Raw genomic sequence first — 23750 nt, 5'->3', positions numbered from 1 at the left:
ATATATATATATATATATATATATATATATATATATATATATATATATATATATATATATATATATATATATATACTGTTATATTGTGGGAGAGGGAGAGAGAGAGAAGTTAAGAGGGCATTGTGGATATATATATATATATATATATATATATATATATATATATATATATATATATATATATATATATATATATATATATTGATGTTTGGAATCAGAGAAGTACTGGTGCTTTATATTGTCACTTGCCATAGACGTTGCCACAGACCTCTCTTGTATGTTGAGCGTCAGACAGAAAATTCAAGGGTATTTCCTCGTGATTACGTTCACTCCTTGACGTAGTTCCCTAGCCAGTTTTGGAAGTTAACGTAGCTCGACAAAGTTCTTGTCTGTTTCGAACGTTTAAAGATAACGTAAATGCTCAAATTCAACGCTGAAAATTTATATTTGATTGTTATTTTGCCGTGTGTGGTCAAGACCTTTGAACATAAATATTATTTTTGTACTAAAGTTTGATATAAGATAGTATAGAATTAGGTTAAATTGAGCTTATAATTGATATAAGATAGTATCGAATCAGGTTAAATTGAGCTTATAAATATTTCGCGACACTGAAGTTAACGTTACATTTTGTTATTCTTAAGATATCAGTTCCAAAGCTCTGCAGTAATTGGGTTTTACTTTTCCATCTGTACTTCTCAAGGTATATATAAGGACGTTAACTTTAAAGAACTTTTTCTAATTAGAAATATTAACATGCATTTCTTTAAACATTAAGATTTAACGTAATCCTTTTGTACTCTGGATAAAACATTTGATTTTGGCATCTTGAAACGTGAACGTAAATTGTATTTTCCATATGTACATAACTGAAACCAACGTAACTCAGTTGTTAATAGTTTAAAGCATATAATATTAAGTGATATTCACGCGAGTAATACAAAGAGCAGACCTCTGTTTTCACTGTAATACAATAGGCAGGCCTACTGTATGTTTAGCTATATTTTAGACAGTGAATACATCTATACCAATAAGGAAGTTGCCACGTCATTCTAGTAATGTTAAAGTTGAGAAACCACAGAATAAATCAGGAAATGATGCGTTTACTTGACAGCCTGACATTTTGTAATTGTGCGCGGCAGCTCTGACCTCTTGACCTTTTTTATACGGTCATTCCTTTGGTCAGTTCACTAGTTGGCAATTTTGTTTACCCTTATTTCCTTGGTTTCCGTAAATTGTTTTGTTCTTTTACTTTTTTGCCGCTCTGGTCCGAGGCTTTTAAGTGTTTGGTTTGTGTTTGAGAAAATTTGATCTATTGTGAAGCCTCCCGTTCGCCTAAAAAAATAGTTCAAGTACAAGTAATTGATGTGAAAGTTCACGTAATAAAGACCGGAGAACGTTTCAATCCCTGTGCCTCAGTTGCCCTAACAAATTAAGGAGAGACCTATACTTGGACGACTATAATAAGTCACAGCTGTGTATATACATGTAGTATATATATGTATATATATATATATATATACATGTATATATTTATATATGTATATATATATATATATATATATATATATATATATATATATATATATATATATATATATATATATATATATATATATATATATATATATATATATATATACACATATACACACACACATACATACGCTCTATGTGGTCTGCAAGTATTTAGTACTTTGGGATAAGTTTGGTAGTCTCATGGTCCAGTATGAATCAATGATTTTCACCTACTTTCATTATTTTACAGCTTCGTTTGTTTTATGTACGGTTGTCATACTGTGTTGTTGAATATGTTCAGCTGTGTTTTATCGAAAGATTTGTGATATTTCCTGCAGGATTTCTTTATACCTATTTTTGTATTTGTGTGAAATAACTGCTCTTTATTTTTGGATTATTATTTATTCGTTATTTTGCAAAGGTTATGATGACTTGTTTGCAGTAATAATCATGCTTTGCAAACGTTAGAGGTGATATTTCTCATGCTTTCATCTAAATCACCTAAACATTATTAAAAAACTAGACTAATCGCACTTTAGGTCATTCATGATCATCATTAGCCCCTGCCAATACTGTCTAATCCCCGGAAGCCTCCTCAAAACTCATCGTCATTCATAATCATACTCCATCAAGTGATGAATGCATCTCAAAATAGCATAAAGGGTCTGATCTCCTCCTTCATATTAATCTAGTTTGTTCACATCTCTATACCTCGATTGCCATCCTATTTCGCTATCCATATTACAGCCTTGTTACAGGCGCTGTTTTACGCAGCAGACGAAGTCGTACAGTGACAGGGGGAAACTGCTCTTATAAATGTTTTCGACTTACCATGGACATTGACATCTTTAGCGAAGAATTGTAGATTGTACTAGCAGCCGATGGGCTCAAGAAAAGGGCGCTAGAATTGCAACCTCATTCATTTTAAAGAATAACCAAGAATCATCCACTCTAAAGAGGAAAAGAAGGAGTAACGTATATATATGTATATATATATATATATATATATATATACTGTATATATATATATATATATATATATATATATATATATATATATATATATATATATATATATATATATATACACACAGTATATATAACACCCTCGAGCCTTCCATCTATTGAACATCAATTAGGTTCTGCCTTACATAATATTATCTCCAAAATCGAATTATTGTCCATTGATTCTCCCCCGAACTTTCAACATTTTCAAATCATCAGCTAAAAGTTTGCTCGCGTTTTCGTTTCAGAAGTGGTGGTCTTTGTTTACTGTGATATAATTTTGTATATATATTTACAGGCATGGATTCTGAATCCCTTAAATGATCTGCGCGAAGACTGGGTTCATCTGATTGAAGAAAACTTTTTCCCACAAAATAAAAAACGAATGATGGTAAGGTCCCATACTCAGGCATCACGGTGGTCATTAACTGAACAGGTTAGTATTATTTAGTTTTTTGCTTTTGTCTATTGATTAGTATGAAACTGAGTTTCTGTATATTTAGTACTATATTAAGGATTGAATCCATTGCTGACAGTGATTGTAAATTCACAACTCTATATAGCTAACAATACACTTTGACATATGTAGCCATTAGTATTTGTTTATATATTCAGTAATGTAAAAACATGTAAGACTGGGCAATGTGCTGCATTAGAAAAAGCTGAAAAAACTACTGGCTGATATATATGATAGAAAAAATCAGAATGATTGTTTACCCTTTTGCTGATGCTAAAAATAGCATCTTATTTATGTGTGCATGAATGTGGCACCAAGAACTACACTTTAAAGACACCAAATAATAATTTCCCCCCAAAATTCGTTTGGCACGTTGGCAAATTTTGTCTAAAAATTTGGTCGATTTGGGTACACTCATTGAAAAAGGTTGCCCACCCCTGGCTTAGTGTGGACTTGAGTACTTTTACTACCAAGAGGAAAAAAAAAAACTGCTTTTTTTTTTTTCTGAATTGAGCTGGATATATGCTAGCACGGGTTTTTGTGATTAGAGCAGCCCGTATTGAGAAAAAAAGTTTTTTTTTGTTAGTTTTAGTTTAAGTTTAAGCCTAAGGCCTTTGCCCCAAGATGGCCTATAGGACGATAGGGTGTGGAAGCCAGGTGTGGACTACCGGGCGCTTCAAACCACACACACACACACAAAAAAAAAAAAAAATCAGTCTTGCCTTTTATGCGTGGTGCTGGAAGTTGGACCGATACTTACAGGTGACTGACCTAGGATCTGAGAGTTGCATGTTTGATCTTGACGGAAGCGCTTGCCTAGAAAATGGAAGGTCAACCCTAGAGCGCCTTGGGTTGCCTGCTGTTGTTTTGGATTTTGGCACCCATTTGCCAAGCTGCATTTGTTCGTTCGTCTACTCTGCAGTGAGCAGTTGGTGACGGGAAGGATGTTAGGGAAAAGCTTCGGGCCTCGGGGAGTACAGAGCCCGAACTCAGTCAGGATTTAACATCTATAAGCGCGAAGAGATAATGATCGTGGCAGAGGCAGATGGGGGATAATCTCGTCAGCATAGCTGGGAGTATTTCCCAGTCTTCATATTATCTGAATTTTCTGAAGTTTGTTTTTATGTAAAATCACAATTAAAATATGATGATATATATGAAAAATAGAAGAACACGAAATAAGATAACAATGATTTAAAAAGTAGGAATAAGGCCTTACAAATATTTGTTTGAATACATTTCGAAAACTTAAAGCAGAACAATGAAGAGTTATTATTTTTACATTATTATTTAGCTAGTTGATCTAGTGACATATATATATATATATATATATATATATATATTATACGGTATATATATTTATATATATGTATATATATACTGTATATATATATATATGTGTGTATGTGTCACAATACCTCACTTAACAAATATACGTGGAAAAACACTGGAAAGAAGTAAATTATAGATAGGTACCATCTTTGCGGTACAAATTAAAAATAAAATTTCTTTTATTTTTACTTTGCTGCTCTGATGTGTGCATAATACAAGGAAATGCTTGGTACACTGTCTTTAACTTTGCCTTCCCAGTGTCCTTTTACGTATATTATGTCTACTGTATATATATATATATATGTGTATATATATATATATATATATATATATATATATATATATATATATATATATATATATATATATATATATATATATATATATTTGCAAATGTTTCAAATCAACCAGATGCTCCTCTGCAATACGCAGTGTTAAGACTCTTCATAGCATTTTCTATAAGAGCGAGCCACAGAGCCAAACATATATCTTACTGCAAGCTAACAGCAGGAGCAAGGCCATCCCTGTAATAAATATTCCCTGCCTTTAATATTCAGAGCTGGAGCCTTACCCAGGTGATTCACGACAATGATTCACGCTTGCTGATTCGATACACATATTCCAAGGTGGAACTGTATTTTCGCTTTCCTTTCTTTACTTTCGTGATAACTTTAATTTTTTTTCAGTTCTCATTCGGTCTTGCTTCAAATCTGTTTAAGGTTTTATGAATTTTCTTTTGTATTAAATTTTCTTTATATCACTTGTTATCATTAGCCTTGACGTCTTAATGTCGTAGTCATCTAATGTTGGCAACTGGAGGTTTTTCTTGTCCTTGCTCGGATAACCGATTAAAATCATCAAGAAACTCACACCCTTTTTATAGTGTCCTAAAAAAAATAAGTACATCACTTTCCCCCCCTCCACCTCACCACCCCCCCTCCTCAAGGAAGATCCGTGGGTGTTGACCTGTAACCTATCCAACATCCTGTTTTGGCGAGTGTCATCTTACACTTCATCTTCAAATCGGCAAGAACTTCGTAGTAATATTTGATACTCCATCTTACCTTTTTAACCTTATGATATTCGTCTTACCTTTTAAACCTTATGATATTTATCTTACCTTTTTAACGTCTTACCTTTTTAACCTTTTGATATTCGTCTTACCTTTTTAACGTTGTGACAGTCGTCTTACCTTTTAAACCTTATGATATTTATCTTACCTTTTTAACATTTGATAACCTTTTTTAACCTTGACATTCATCATTCATCTTGCCTTTGTAACCGTATGATATTCGACTTATCTTCCTAACCTTATGATATTCATCTTGCCTTTTTAACCTTATGATATTCATCTTATCTTTTTAACTTAATGACATTCATCTTGCCTTTTTAACCTTATGATATTCATCTTACCTTTTTAGCATGATATTCATCTTATCTTTTTAACTTTATGACATTCATCTTGCCTTTTTAACCTTATGATATTCATCTTACCTTTTTAGCTTTTTGATATTAGTCTTACCTTTTTAACATTTTGATATTCATCTTGCCTTTTTAACCTGATGATATTCATCTTACCCTTTTAGCCTTATGATATTCATCTTGCCTTTTTAACCTTATGGTTTTCGTTTGTCAGTCTATCCTCTTCGGTCTGATTTAAAATTAAATTCAAATTTACTTATCTAACCTTCATTCATTTTTACATACAGTGTCGATTACTTTCACAGACGTACATATAGTTGATACAAAAGTTTCTTAATTATAATGAGGCTTTTCATCGCCTTCGAGCCAGATGTTTAAGTTGTATTTCTTACGTACGTATAGCCTGGAGTCCAGAAATCCCACATTTCACGGCGATAATCAATGATAATCCATAGCGATCCTATCCGTAACATCACGTACCTCTGAACCAAAATAAGGGACACCCGTATACTTACCTGACATTAACTTCTTTTACAACCTGATATCATTAACTTAACTTTAATTTAGACACAACGTACTTAGATATCATTTAATGATTCTAAAACTTAACACGGATTTGCTGAGAAATATGGAGATATGAACGAACGGCAACTAGATCATCATTGCTAACGTAAAGAATCAGTGTACTGTGGGGGTGGTTTGGTTATGCGGAGAGAATGCAGTTTGATAGTTTTGATGTGCGTTATAAGTCAAAGCATCTGGGGAAGAGAAAGGTCCAAGAAGTGCTTAGTAGAAAAGGTTTAAGAGGTACTGGAAAAAATCTTCCATATCCAGGAAGAGAGAGGGTACGTTCGAGGCAAAGGGGAATACGCTGAATATGGATAGTTTTACTTCATATATATATGTATATATATATATAATATATACAGAGATATATATTTATATATACACATACATACGTACAGTATATATATATGTTTCTCGATAAATGCTAATCTTTATGGAAATACCTAATATGAATTTTTTTGTCTTTCTTTTTCGTCGGATTAGGAATTTTTTTTTTAGAATGCTGTAAAAGAATAAAGATAATTTAGTCCAGGTTTGCCATTACACCTGTTATATACTAGACACACACACACACACACACACACACATATATATATATATATATATATATATATATATATATATATATATATATATATATATAATGTATATATATTGTATAACACATATATGTATATATGTATATATATGTGTGTATATATATATATATATATATATATATATATATATATATATTATATATATATATATATATATATATATATATATATATATATATATATATATATATATATATATATATATATATATATATATATTATGTAAAAGCATGCAACGTGATACAAAGACAACACCTTACAGTAATTGGCAGTGACAATCCACTGATCTGAAGGGTAGGAGAGCAGATACACAGGCATCTCCCCGAACGAGAATTCCCTCCCCTGAGCAGAGGCAGAATCATAGATCACTCATGTAAATGAACTTGCGTGCTATCTCGGCGTAGCACACTCTGCTGCTGCCGCCATGACTGATATACGAAGAGTTTTTTTTTTTTTCTGTATCAGTCTTTTATTGAAAGGTTTTTATTTCGACTGCGCATTCGTAGATGGTCCCCATTCAAAAACAAATAAAATATGCGCCGAAGTTTCTTTGACGCAATCGAGTTTTCTGTACAGCGTATAATCAAGGCCACTGAAAATAGATCTATCTTTCGGTGGTCTCGGTATAATGCTGTATTGAGCCGCGGCCCATGAAACTTTAATCACGGCCCGGTAGTGGCATGTCCTATATCGTTGCCAGAGGCACGATTATGGCTAACTTTAACCGTAGATAAAATAAAAACTACTAAGGCTAGAGGCCTGCAATTTGGTATGTTTGATGATTGGAGGACGGATGATCAACATACCAATTTGCAGCCCTCTTGCCTCAGCAGTTTTTAAGATCTGAGGGCGGACAAAAAAAAGTGCGGACGGACAGACAAAGCCGGCACAATAATTTTCTTTTACAGAAAACTAAAATAGTACCATTTAGAAGAGAGGGTACAGAATCTTTTTGTCAGCTTTTTTCTTTTTTAATAAAAGTTGTTTGAACGTTATGTCATTGTCAGTGTTGCTACAAAGTTTTTTAATTATAGAAAGAGTTGCATAATCGTTTTTATCTCTGTCGCTTTTCGTGTCACGTCCCCTCATTGTTTATTTGGCAAATGCTGCTGTAAACGTGTCTGTAAATTTCTTAATGTGAACACGTGAGTCAAGAAAGCTGCGTGTGTAAATTACTCATTCCACGCTTATTGAAAAGCGTTGAGCGCCCAACGCTGGCGATGAAATTTATATATTTTGCTGATATTTATACTGAATATCTTAACTGCTCGTGTACAATTATGCGTGAAGGTGAAAAGTTGATTAAATGCCAAATATGGACCTAAATTAGGCTTTAATAAAGATATAAGATGCAATGAAGAGTTTGTTAAGGAAGTGTAATAATGATGGCAATTTTGATAAGATTGTTTGTGATAATATTGGAATAATTTTAATTAGAATATATATGATAAAATTTGATTACTTTTGATCACTAAGTTTATGATAAAAAAACTAAATAGAAATGTGGGCAGAAAAGCGGAAGTTTGGTGTAAACTTAGATCTGAAACGAAGATAGGTTATATTTCCATGGTTCTACGACGCCCATTCTACGACGCCCACGTTGGTTGACAGATCAAACACGTATACTCATGGAAAAGGAAAATGCTTTGCAAGTAGTAATTTGTAGACGAAAAGGCAGTTTACACTTCACGAGGTCCTGTTTACGACTACTGATGTTGTAAATTTGTTTAGAGATCTTCAAGAAAACTTACAAGAACGGGAGTTGAACTAAAACCAGCGGAAGCTGTACTGAATCATTTACGAAAATACGATAATTTCGGGCCATGGTGTTTGAAGTCATCCGTGGGGCAATTAATATCATCAGCAGCTAATTGTGAAGGTAAACGACATCTAATTGCTAGTGCTACTGCGTTGCATTGTAAAAAAAAAAATTACAGGCTAATGGAAGTGTGTGACAGTTTTAGTTAGAGAAGACAAAAGAGATTGGATGTTAATAGAGAGGTAATAGAACCTTTGCAAAGGTTTTAAAAACGTAGGAAAAACTTTAAAGCATCTGATGACTCTCGACTCTGTGGAAGTGAAGGGTTATTCTTGAAGCAGATGAAAACCTGTGAAACGGTTAAGGAAAGAAGAGATACAGGTATGATGTGGTAAAATGAATGCCGACACAGGAATGATGGTGAGTGGTGCTTGGAAGCAAAATAGAGAGAGAATGAGAGATTATAGTTTGGGAAAAGATGTACAGTTTAGAGTTTGACGCAATGGTTTCATCTTTGGACTTCTATCGAGAGAAACAGTATTGCAACTCTCTCTCTCTCAAGCCACTTTTCTTTTCCAAAGACAAAACACCATTTTGTCCAAAACAGTTTTTGATTAAATTTGTTGACGGAAAGCTTTCCGCAAATGAATATAAAAGTTTCTGTAGCATAAACGACGAAAGCATTATTGTACTTCCCTTACACAACGATTCCTCGTCCCTTGGGCTTTGACGAGCGGGAATCTGAAGAAGTGTTTGCATTTTAAGATGGCGATTTCACCTACGGTCTTCAGGGAAATCCTTTCGTAAAGTCTTGAAATATAATAATATTCAGGCGATCCGTCCGTTGACCAATATCTTATTCTTATGTCTACGAATCACGGGACAAGTTTTGTTCATGACTGGGGAAGTGGAAATGACTTCACTAATTCATTAGCAGTCTTAAATTTCTAAATATAAGACTGCAGTGGAATTTCACTAGAACACTTTCTAGAGAATTAATCTTCTTCCACCAAAGAGAGCGTAAGAGTAAAGCAGCCTTGAATGAATATTTGAAATAGCCTTTGATCAGGTCCACTAACATTTGATTTAGAATGCATGGAAATTTTGATTGGGCAAACACTCGCTGTGATCGGCAGAAAATTTCAAGATCGATCAATCAATTAATTTTTAATACTAATTGAGTCAGGGAATTAGATCCTTCACTGTTGAAGAATTAAGGACACCCTAAACCACTTATGATGGTGTCTATCTCGGATGTATGACATATTTTCAAGAAAAAGAAAATCTGATAATAGAATTTCTTATATCATGGGGAGAGAGAGAGAGAGAGAGAGAGAGAGAGAGAGAGAGAGAGAGAGAGAGAGAGAGAGAGAGAGAGAGAGAGAGAGAGAGAGAGAGCGAGCGAGCGAGCGAGCGAGCTTTGACCCCGGAAACAATAGTACATAATGGGTTGGGCATATTTTTGAATGTCAGTGGCTTCATAAAAAAAAAGAATGGTGTATGTAAATTTCGTCATAGACTAATGCTCCGGAAATCAGCAATCATGGTAGGTCGAAGGAATTTGAACTACAGTACTTCTCTGACGTTTTCTTTCCTGCCATGAGGTTGATTGACAATCAATTTCCACAAGATTTTAATAATAGCTTTTGCAGCCTCTGAGATTGTTTTTTTTACAGTTTTATTTCAAGTGTACAGTTGCAATTTCAAGAGAAGCACGAACAATTTCTGTAGCTACTGTTTCTTAGTTATCAGCTGAAAGAAATATTGCTATTTCCCCAAATACTCACGAGTGTTTTGAGAAACTGCTAAGACTTCCTTTGAAGACTGGTATGCTCTGGTCTTACAAGTGCACACAATTTTACAGGAGTCAGGCACTAGTTGCTGTATTTTACGCTGCGCATCATCCGCTAAGTTGGAGGATTAGTGTTTTTTTAGTTTATCTTGAATAGGGAAAATGCTCTTCTTGGTATATCTCCCCAGTATCAGTAACGGAGTCATTAGCCTCAGGTTCCTTGTCACCTCCATAAGCGACTTGTCTCGTTCACAGCCCTTTTCTCTATTGAGTCCTGTTCGTTTCGCTTTCCTTTTGAAATGAACTATTTCTTTCTGTGCACTGTGTCTTTATATATGTTTTTTTTCGACATTTAACAAGGACATACAGTCTGAATAAAGGATCTCCTTAGCTCTTTTGGTCTCCTTTACAAGATTATATCCCATTTTTGAAATATCCTGTCACTTTGAAATGAGAAAATCACAACTAGAGAGAAAAGGACGTACAATTTTCAGTACTACAGTCACTGAAATGCAGTATGAGGCCACTGCCCAAATTAGCGAGTATAGTTTTAAAAAATATAAAAAATATTCATTTAAAAAATATTCTTGTTTAATTCATCTATTTCGTTCCATTCACCCTTAGGTGAGTTATTAACTTGAGATCAAAAAAGCACAAAATAGGAAAGAACAGGCATGCAAACACAAACGAGCAAAACGAACACATGAATAAACCAGCCAACAAATGGATCAACCATCGTTCATAACGACTGAGACGGGAATGAAAATTTAAAGAAAAAATACATGCGGAAAAACGCCATGTACAACGATGCCGACGAACGCCTGCTGAAGTAATTACCCGGAAAGCATCGGGTTGTTTCACGTCCTCTCAGATTGAAGCCAGCGTTATGCCAGCACGAGCTCAACTCTACAAAGCAGCCGGTAATGCCGGCACGAAGAATCACAACCTCCCAAAAGAAATAAAATTCTGCTGACTTCTTTAACAAACTTGAGGGCTTTTGGTTGAGTCGCCGTGTATACGAGGAAGACGAAGAAGGGAAAGACGAAGAAGAAGAAGAAGAAGAAGAAGAAGAAGAAGAAGAAGAAGATAAGCGGGCAAACATCGTTTACATTACTTTAGCAACGCTGCCTTCCTCATTCCTCTGGAACTCCGGCAAGAGAGACACCCGACGAAACTTTGTTGTGTCAAAAATCAGCGGATGAAAATAAGATGAAACGTCGCCCTGAACTTCGTTGTTGGGATTTTATGAGAGATTCTTTCCCCTCTTTCAAATATTCATCGAGTTTGCGACGCAAAACTTAAATCCGGGATATTTCTAAAGGCGGCGTGTTTGTGGAGAACTTCCATGAAAAGACGGGCTTGAGCAGGAATGTGTATATGAAGATACGACAAACATGCCCAGTATTTTACGTAAATAATAGAAATGTGCATTTGTGAGTGTGCTTTCATGTGACTGAGAAAGCAGGCGAGAGAGAGAGAGAGAGAGAGAGAGAGAGATTAAAGTAAAATCTTGTAAAATGGACATATTTCCTCCAGTACAAGTATCAGAGGCACGGATTAAAAGAATAAAATTAGTGTTGAAGCAGGAAAGACTGTACACAAGAAAGAAACTCTAACCTAATCGTGAAAACCAAGTAGCTGTTCAGTTGTGAAAACCAAGTAGTTAATTGGGGAAACCAAATAGTTAGTTAATCGTGAAAACTAAGTAGTTAGTTAATCGTGAAATCCAAGTAGTTAATTATTCGGGAAAACCAAGTAGTTTAGTTAATCGTGAAAACCAAGTAGCTGTGTAATCTTGAAAAACCAAGTAGTTGGTCAGTTGTGAAAACCAAGGGGTTCGTTAATCTGGGAAACCAAATGGTTGGTTAATCGTGAAAACCAAGTATTTGTTAATCGGGAAAACCATGTAGTTGGTTAATCGTGGAAACCAATTTAGTTGGTTAATTATGATAACCAAGTATTTGCTGATGGTGAAAACCAAGTGGCTGGTTAATCGTGAAAAACCAAGTAGTTGGTCAGTTGTGAAAACCAAATAGTTAGTTACCAGTACAGAAGTTGGTTAACCGTGAAAACTAAGTAGCTATTGAATCGTTTAAACTAAGTAGTTAATTAATCAGGAAAACCAAGTGGTTTACTTAATTGTGAAAACCAAGTAGTTAATCATGAAAACTAAGTACTAGATGGTGATATTGTGAAAACCAGGTAGATGGTTAATCGTGAAAACCAAGTAGTTGGTTAATCGTGAAAACCAAGTAGATGGTTAATCGTGACCATATCTCTTCTTAGTTTGGAGGAAGTTGAGTTTATAGGAATCAGTCGGCATTAGCAACACAAATTAAATGTCACCTGTAGTATGAACCAAAGCAGAACAGTTATTATTATTATTAAAAATATTAAAGATCGTTCTCAGGGCTGGTCTCTGAACGCTATAAGATGTAAATGAAGACACCGGGTGTCTCGTAAATACGAAACACGCTTTAGCTCCACTGCAACATTACTCTCATATAAACCGTAATAAAGCGTATCATGAATACCTTTTCAAGGCACGGAGGGATTTTATTATTAGATTCTTATTGGAGTCTATTTGGTTCGTGTAATTTTTTCGTCGTAACGTTTCCCGTACGCCTGATTTATTTAATTTTTTTTTATAATTTCTGCCGAATCTGGCTTTCTATTAAAGTGGAAAAGATGAAATATTTTGATAACTGTTGAATGGTTTTATAGGTCACCAGTATATCTCCTTTATTCTTTTATTGGAAAACAGTTTTCAAGCACATTTGTGCGCTCACGCACGCAAACAAACAAACAGACACACGCATATATATATATATATATATATATATATATATATATATATATATATGTGTGTGTGTGTGTGTGTGTGTGTGTGTGTGCGTGTGTGTGTGTGCGCGCGCGCATAGTTATAATCTGAAAATCTGATATTCCGAGTGAGATTGAATTACGAAAATCCAGATTTACAATTCCTGTTTTCGGCCTGACGTGCAAGGAGGTCAAGTTCCGACACTAAACCACTAGGCCACCAAGAGGGGCGAGAAGTAATTTGACTTCGTTGAGATTAGACATTATATCGAAGCCTCTATGGAGATCACCCTTGACCATGGCGATGAAAGAGAATCTGTTCTGCTAAAGTCTGAAAGGAACCAACGCGTACAGTTACCCACGTAGAAGTTAGTGCTGTCAGTGCTCGTCACTTGGTGTACTGTAGGCATTACTCTAACCCTTAGCTTCACCCACCTTCTAGCCTTTTACTTTATCTCTTGGTTTCTTTGTCCAGATATTGCTGTTCATCCCCTCTAACTCTTACTTTTTTTTTGTTCGCCTGTGGGGTTTTCTCCAAGTTCCACATTTAGAAGTTCCTCGTTGGTCGGCTAGCACTCTGCTGGGCCTGCGTTCGACTCTCCGGCCGGCCAATGAAGAATTTGAGGAATTTATTTCTGGTGATAGAGATTCATATCTCGGTATAATGTGGTTCGGATTCCACAATAAGCTGTAGGTCCCGTTGCTAGGTAACCAGTTGGTTCTTAGCCACGCAAAATAAATCTAATCCTTCGGGCCAGCCCTAGGAGAGCTGTTAATCAGCTCAGTGGTCTGGTTAAACTAAGGTATACTTAACTTTTGTCCACATTTAGATCTTTGTACTTCATCACCTTTATTTTCTGAATTTCTCTGTCTTGCTATGCAACCACTCCAACTCCCTCATTCTCTTAAGCAACGAATGGCCGAAAGTGTCCCGCGCTTGGCTTGACAGCCAAAATTTCATCAGATCAAATTAAATCAGGAGTTCTTTTATTCATGCTGAGGCAAGAGAAACACACTTCATTTGACTGGTAGCCTGGAAGATATTATGATAGCTAGTGTCACTTGGGATATCCCAGGTGGCTAATTCGAATATTATCCTATGGTTGATAAGTGAGAACCCAGTTAATAACTCTGGTGAATAAGTTCGTCTTTGAAGGGAATACTGGTTCTTTTCAGCTTCTTGTGTCCATGCTTTTTTTTTTTTTTTGACAGGTCTGAGCTTCGTTCGCCTTCAAGGAGCTCTGTGTCACATATATTGAATATTGGCAATATACGAATGAGTCAGCTATTTATGTCAGTTTTTCGTCCTCTGTATCTTTCAGTTCTTTGGCTTCTACTGCCTCCCGCCGTTTTGGAGCGAGACTGGTTCACAAGGATATAAACTATAGGCCTCGGTTTCGACTGAATTTTTCTTAGAAATGAAGTATTAAGTGTTGTCATTGTATACTAAATTCCTTTCCATAAATAACCCCTGTATGGATTTCGAAGGAAATTTCGTTCAACGAGAAACGCACTCCCGAGTCTAAAGTTAGCGTGATCCTACGAAGGAATGTAGCATTATACCCATTCGAATTCTAATTTGCTGGAAAGACAATAGAGAACGTTATCACAGGAACCCATTCCAACGATCTCAAGAATACTGCGCGAACTCAGGCGCCATTTAGCTCCTGCACTTCCATGGTGCGGCTTCAGCCCGAAAGCTAATCTGAAATTGTGTCGGCAGTATGGAAATTTTCAACACATGGCATTAAATAAGTCTTTGCGAGTCTCTCTCTCTCTCTCTCTCTCTCTCTCTCTCCACATTGCTTTTAGGAGAATTGCCAAAATGAATGGAACGTTAGCATTGGGAAGTTAGCTTTTTTGACGGTCGAATGGCTTTGTTGGTTACGACTCTCTCTCTCTCTCTCTCTCTCTCTCTCTCTCTCTCTCTCTCTCTCTCTCTCTCTCTCTCTCTCGCTGAAATTAAGTTGCTGCTACTTCAGAATACTTCACGAGACTATCAGTTTTACGCATTCTTTTTATGGAAAGTCTGACTGCCAAGAGTCCGTTTGGCAACAGTCAACCTCTCGCAATCCCTTATTCATAACCCTGAATTGCAATCCCATGCAGGAAGGACGTTTCCAGACAGAATATAAACACAAAAAACTTTCTTCCTGTTCCAATACGGACTAAGGACTCTCTCTCTCTCTCTCTCTCTCTCTCTCTCTCTCTCTCTCTCTCTCAACTACGAAACGTGAAGTAGATTTCTCGGAATTCGCCGATATTTGCTCCTTCTCAGCGTTCCTGTGCTAATTTCATCACGCGGACTTTTAGCTTCACCGCGAAAGTGCTCTGCTATAATACTCGAATTTAGAACGTCTCTTTCCATTAGTTTCCTAGGCGAAGCAACGTTTTGCACAACTTTTACACTTATTCCAACAGTGATACAGGATTTATTTTACTATGCTTTATTCCAGCAATGATACAGAATTTATTTTTACCATGTTTCCACCTCAACTAAGAGGTAAACTGATTAGCCGTTCTAAAAGCTAGTACGGCAGTTTCGAAAAGTTGTAAGTGATATTATTGTAAAAAAAAATGCTACATAAATTCCTTATTCGGTTTGGAGATAGTTTTTGATTCTATATCTAATGGAAAGTTTTTGATTTTATAAAAGGGAAACTTGCCTCCAGAAATTGCTTCCTGGCGAAAACATTGAGTTTTCATGTCGCAGCAATTTAGTAGAAATATGAAAGCATCCCTGCTGTTAAATATCAAATTAACCTAGACAATATTTGTTTATGAGTCTAAAGTATTGGCATTTTGGTGCTTAGAATGATATGGAGTCTGAAGTGTGTATGCTTTATTAGATAAAAGAATATTAGATTTTTATGTGAACTCATCATCATCATCATCCAGGTGCCATATCCCCAAGGACGTCTGCAATCATGTCTCGCCACTCCTCTCTATTTCCGGCTCTCTGCAGCAACTGAGCTGCAGACATTCTTCCTCCAGTCATTATCACCAATCCATCCATATATTTTTGTCTAGGTATTCCTCTCGGCCTCCTTCCATTGATTTTACCAGTGAGAGAGAGAACTATATGCATAAACCTAGTTTGTAGAAGAGACGATTCTTAACAACATTCACTTACAGGGCCTACTTAGGCGATACGACTATTTGAAACCTGATCTGTTATAAGGACACTTCAAAGTCCCGCTGTTAACCCTCTCTCTCTCTCATTCATTCTTTAGATGCTCGTAGATGTAAAACAAAACTGAAGTCCCGTCTACATTTATATATTACCAAGAACTTCAGAAGCTCAGAGGAGGTTGATTGCATTACTACCCTAATACAATTCTTGTATTTCTATAATTTACTTACATTTTTATTGATTTATTTATTAATTTGTTAATTTATCTTTTTTTTATTAACAGCTCTCCTTTTTCCGTAGTTCCCTTTACCTTCTGTTGCTTCTTGGGAAGCTTGAATTTCAAGTCAGTGGCCTCACTGGGCTTGTTCCACATGAATAGGGTTCATCTTCTGAATGATAATGATAAGAAGTTTGTTACAAGTCATCGATTTTAAACGTAATCATTTCATTAACTCCTTCTTAAGCTTCCTGCCTCCACGTTAAGAAATATTTCGTTTTGATCTAACAGGAAGGGCAAGGTAAAAAAAAAAAAAAAAAAAAAAAAATTTTAAGAACCTAATATAAATAAAAGTAAAAAAAAAAAATCATGGTATGAAGGAAAATACAACTATACCATCTATCACAAGCATCGTTCATCATGGTATGTTATCGAAGGCCTCCTCTTGATATCGATGACAGGGACAGGGAAACCAAGAAATGGTTTCTTGCAAAGTATCCGGAAAACGAAGAAGAACGCGAATAAAATGTCCCCTGCCCATCGTAAACTTCCTTAGTTAACAATAATTAACTTCTTACCAGTCTGTAATCTAGAGCATTATTATTAGATTATTTCATTTGCCCTCTGTGCCAAATATTTCCACCATATTCTTGAAATTAAAGTCGGCATAAATGCAACTTTAATTACAATCGGAAGTAGCTTTTTACTTAAACGGAGAAATGGAATCTTCATTCATCATAAACGAGAACGAGAGATTACTTTTTAAAGCAAGAAATTCCCTTTTAGCATCAAGTGACACCAGTAAAACATGTAATTAATAATGGCAGAGGAAGCTTGCAAGTTTGCCAAAGTGCTATTTACTTTTGTTATTCCAGTGATCTTCAAATACGTTAACAATGCTCGATAAGCTGTCCCCAATGAAGTTAAGAGAAATTTCTCATTTGCAATACGGGTATCTTCGAGTTTAGTGTCGTATTCATTGATATTCTATAAATTACTTAATAAGACGACTTTTCGTGTTTAATACGCAGCCTACAAGTAAATCTCGTTTCGTTCAGGTGCAACAAATCTCAAACTTCAATCTCCACAATTTTGTTTCCAAACATTTATCTTCTCACAACTCGTTTCGTTCCAGTACAACAAATCTCAAGCTTAATTGCTACCCTTTTTTTCCAACATTTACCCTCTCATGATCTCTGTCATGTACCTGGCTTTCCCTTCATGGCTAACCGGTACTGGAAAGTTTTTTCTGATGGAACATGATACACCTACTTGCATCGATTTCATTATCTTGGTCGTAATCGTCTCCTTACTCCTTCCCTTCTTCTACACGCAAGCGCTGACAGGCACAAACGATGTGCTAACGCCCATGAACGCACACCTTGGTAATAGTGATAATTAATTTTATTGATGAGATAACCTCACGTCGCTCAAAGGCTTCCTAAAACCTGTAGAAAATACATGAGAACTTAGATCCTCACTGATTATTGGAATTGAAATTCAACACCTACATCTTAAAGATCGCCTATCCCATCTAAGTCATCTCTCTCTCTCTCTCTCTCTCTCTCTCTCTCTCTCTCTCTCTCTCTCTCTCTCTCTCTCTCTCTGTAAACAATCATTATTCCCACTCGCTGACTCCCTTCAGGAATATTAATCTAAGGCGTAAACATGCACCTTTCACGTCTCATGCTTCAGCGATTTATTAGGCAGACATAAAATATTTAATAACCGTCGAATAATCGTTTGATGCTGCTACGCATGAGGTATCACGTCTATGAGATATCCTGTCATATCCTAATAACAAGGAAAGGATGCTACTTATTCTTTATATGCAGAGCAAAACTAGCAGAAATGTTCAGAGCGGGTCAGACCTCCAAAGGGGGACACTGACAGTCTCACATTTAGGATTGTATCCCCCTTTTTTTAAGGAGCTTAAGAGTCAAAAAGCTCATAGGAATCAGTGCGGCGGTCATGTTAAGAAGAAAAGTTGTAAAATAAGTTTGATTACAATCTGTTTTTGGTATAGGCATGGTGCAGTGCCATGAATCCACGCCAATTACTATTGGAACCTTTCAGCATGGATGTTCGCAGCATATATATATATATATATATATATATATATATATATATATATATATATATATATATATATATATATATATATATATATATATCTGAAGGATTGTTAGACTTGACATGCCATTTGCAAAGGAACCTTGATAAGGGTTTTGAGTGCAGAGTAATTCAAATACATTTTAGTGCTGCTTTCGATTTAGTAAATCACATGGCACTTATTTATAAACTAAAGAATCTGGGAGTGGGTGGATGTGTTCTAGGATTACCTCAAGGATTAGGATTTTCTTACAAGGCAGCAGCGAGTTGCTGTGGACGGGATCTTTAGTGTACCAAGACCTATTGTGTTTGGAGTTCCACAGGGGAGTGTTCTTGGTTCACTGTTATTTTTAGTGTATACAAGTGGTATGGTTGTTGGCCTGGAAAACAAGATTGTTCAGTATGCAGATGATGGAACACTTGTGGGTGTAGTAAAGTCTCCACCTATGAGAAATGAAGCTGCCCTCTGCCTTAATCGGGACATGGTGTAGTTGGTGGGGCATGAAGTTGAACTCCAGTAAAACAAAAACACTATTGATTATTAGATCTCGTACAGATTTCCCACCCTATCCTCCCCTTCAAGTTGATGGAATTTTGCTGAATGAGTCTGAAGCTTTAACTATTCTAGGTGTAACTTTTGACATGCATCTAACTTTCGAGCAACATCTAATGAAAGTTTCAGCAAATGCCCCACGAAAGTCAGGTACTGTTCGTAAGACCTCGTATATTTATAACAGTAATAAAATCATTGCAACCCGTTTTAGGTATTTTGTACTTCCTATACTAGAATACTGTTCTCCGGTGTGGTTGTCTGCTTCTACCAGAGATTTATCTCTTTTAGGTAGAGTGGTTCGTGGTGGTAGGTTTCTATTTCCTAATAGCAATTATGACTTGGACCATCGACGGATGGTTTCTTGTTTGTCACTTTTTCGTAAGTTGTATTTCAACAGAGATTTTTCATATTCACAATTGATCCCTGATGCACCTTATCTGCCGAGAGCAACCAGATTCGCTGAACAGCAGCATCAGTACGTAGTAAATGTGCCTCGCTGTCGAACTTCTCAGTTCCAGAGGTCCTTTATTCCTCACACCGTTGGACTGTGGAACAGCCTCCTTCAGAGGATGTCTTGCAATTGGAACTTCACAAGTTCAAGCGAAGATGCAATGCATTACTACCCTAATAACATTCTCCTTGCATTTTAATATATTTTTATCTGTTTATCAGTTTATTAATATATTTTTCTTTTTTAATGAGTGGGATCTCTTCTTTCTTTATTTCTCTTTACTTCCTCTTACTTCTTCCTAATGAACACCATATTCTTTGGAAGCTTGAATTTCAAGTCACTGGCTCATGTGGGCTTGTTCCATATGAATAGGTCTCATCTGCTGAATAATAATAATAATAATAATAATAATAATAATAATAATAATAATAATAATAATAATAATAATAATAATATATATATATTTATAAATATATATATACATTTATAATTTATGGATGTATAAATAGACACACACACATATATATACATACATACATACATATAATACATACATACATATATACATTATATATATATATATATATATATATAGACATATATATATATATATATATATATATATATATATATATATATATATATATATATATATATATATATATATATATACAGTATATATTATCTTCTTAATTAAAGAATCGCATCGAGACAACGAAGAGCAATAAAAGAGAATCCTGGTCCAGGTGTTAATAACATCCGGTGGGGGGTTGGGGAAGAGGAAGACAGCTCTTAATTAAGAGAAATAATAAACAACTTAAAAGGAGGAAGGGATTCTCTCACAAAAGGCTGTGGAACAAAGCAAACGCGTATTCGGTATTCTTCCGTCGCTAACGAAGTCAATTAATTTTTCTCAGACGAAGAGTTAATACTCTTTTTTTTTTCAGAGCAGAGGAAATTAGTCTCACGGGTTTTATCTCGGAGGAAGGGCCCCTATGGCACATACAAAAGGAAAGAAGAAGGTGGAGGCCCGAGTGATCTCAGCTGTAAGAGTATGACGTTTTGCAATGTAAACTTTTTCTGTGAAACTATTGTTAATGAAAAGGTACTTTTGTCTGGGAGTGGCAAACATTTATTTTATTTTTCAGGGGGAGGGCGCGTGAATGAGTGTTCGTACTTAAAAACGCAGTATTTACATATGGGTGTCAAAGAAAGTGGTATTGTAATAATGTAGCGATAGCATTAATACCAACTGTTTTGTCTCGCTCAGGATATTTGAAAAAGACACGTCTTCGTATTCCTATTCCAGCTGACACGTCTTTCAAAGACCCCAGTGCTCATGATTTTGCTATTCCGCCGACGTTTAATTGTATGCCCTTATTTTCTGTTCCTAATATCCGCAGTGCTCTGGCATCATTAAAGACTGTCCAGGCATCTATCCAGGAATATATTTATGACCGATTCCTTAAGGATTTTGAAGGTGAACTGGCTCTTGTGCATTGCTCCTTTTGATTACATCCCTTGTATTGAACGCAGGCACTGTTCAAGGCATGCCACGAGAAACATGACTACTTTAAATCTCTCCAAACAGTGTCTTATTGCCTTAACTTCTGTGGTCGCAAAGGTATTTAAAACTTCTTTTGAATCACCGGAATGACATCCATGAGGCAACATCTACTGGTGACCTTTCTTATCTAATTCATGTGTTGTATTCTTTGCAAAACTGGGAAATCATTTTCCATCACTTGTGACATCTCCAAGAATTTGACATAAGGCTGTGTTGACCAAAATTCCTGATTTTGGTTTTTGCTCAACTCTGTATGCTTACTTACAGCTTAGGCATCAGTTCTTCAGTCCCATAAAGCTTTGCTCTTGAAAAATCAACTGCAGCTTCCACCTAACATCTCTGAAGTAACAAATGTCCAGATTTTGTGCAATTTTCCAAGCTCATTGTCTTAAGATGTTTTCCTACGAACCAATAAAGGCAGGGTCGAGAAGAAGAACAGAATCATTCTATTACTTATTTCTGCTTCTACACATGTGATTGCTCAGACTTCAGTCTTTACAGCCTTATTTCTGGAGCTAGCGGTGAATATCCGCAGTAGATATTACTGAAGCTATTCATAGTTGGTACAAATGGTTCTCCCCAACCACCAGAGGTTAAGTTCAAATACATAGACACATCACAAGCAAAATAGGGATCGGAAACAAATAGACATTGAGTCTCTTGCCTGTTCCTGGCAAAACATTATATACATGCAGTTAGACACGATGTGCCACTGTTTGGGAAGGCAGCCTCAAACTACAAAATGCTCAGAAAATATCGTCAATTTCATAAGAACCTTTTTAGTGACTGAGCCGAGAATAGGCTTGAGCGTGGCCTGTCTCATAAAAAGAGAAAATTGTAACTATCCTGCAGATCGCAGTGTGGCCTTAGAGCCCCGAAAGCAAGTTGAGAGTGAAGGAAATAATAAATAATTAAAAATATCAAAGCAGTTGTGATGGAATTTAGAGGATAATATGACCCCAGTCAAAATAAGACTAAATTCCTTTGTTATTTGCTAGTAAGTTGTGAATGAAGAGGTTTGTAATAATGAATTTGTCTCTATTTTCTTGTTATTCGCTGCAGCTAGTTATCAGAATTCAAATTATCACGTTACGCCATCATCACGTTAGCTCTTGGATTTTGCGGCGTTTTCATTAAGCAAACGAAAGTGGTTGGAGTGTTAAGTACTTTTTGGGATGGGTCTTTTATCATGGATCATCAGAAAATAAACTGATACGCACAAGCACTCCATCTCTCTCTCTCTCTCTCTCTCTCTCTCTCTCTCTCTCTCTGTATATATATATATATATATATATATATATATATATATATATATATGTATATATATATTTATACAATATTCTATTCAGTAGTTAAAGATAAATATTAATCTTTCATTCTTTATGTGTATAGAAACTACTGGTCACTTTTGAGAAGTTCAGAGGGCATTGTGGTAATTATATATATATATATATATATATATATATATATATATATATATATATATATATATAGTATATACATATATATATATATATATATATATATATATATATATATATATATATATATATATATATATATATATATATATATATATATATATATATATATATATATATATATATATATATATATATATATATATATATATTTTAACTGTACAGTTAAATGACCATATACCCGCTTAATAGAGAATGGAATTACGAGGATGGTCAATTTTTATCCAGTTGAAAATAAGTTTTATATATATATATTATATATATATATATATATATATATATATATAAATATATATATATATATATATATATATATATATATATATATATATATATATATATATATATATATATAATATATATATATATATATATATATATATATATATATATATATATATATATATATATATATATATATATATATATATATATATATATATATATATATATATATATGGGGAACTCATTCACGCTAAGTCAACCGAAAGAAGCGGGTTTGAGGTCAAAGTAAAGTCCCACAAATGATGAAAAATTAAATTAATACTTATTTTTATTTTTAAATTAATACTTATTTTTATTTTTAACTACTTGAGTCTGTACTTAATTTCAGTTATTTGACTATTTTCGAATGGATAAAAATTGATCATCCTCTTAATTCCATTTTCTATTTGTATAAGTAATTTTGAGTGAATAAAATGATTTAGTGAGTACAGTTTTAGTTTGGGTAGATTAAAATGTGACCGTTTCGACGAGTACATCACTCGAAGTGCAGGATTAAGGATTAGTAGTTTTTCTGCCAAGAATTTTGTATGTCCTGTTTGAGAGAGAGAGAGAGAGAGAGAGAGAGAGAGAGAGAGAGAGAGAGAGAGAGAGAGAGAGAGAAAATCATAAGTTTTATCCTACAAACAGCAAAACTCGGCGGGATTTGAATTAAATTAGAAAATTATTATAAGTTTCTGTGT

This window comes from Macrobrachium rosenbergii, chromosome 20 (assembly GCF_040412425.1).
Source record: "Macrobrachium rosenbergii isolate ZJJX-2024 chromosome 20, ASM4041242v1, whole genome shotgun sequence".
Classification (NCBI taxonomy): Eukaryota; Metazoa; Arthropoda; class Malacostraca; order Decapoda; family Palaemonidae; genus Macrobrachium; species Macrobrachium rosenbergii.
This window is presented reverse-complemented; position numbering follows the sequence as displayed.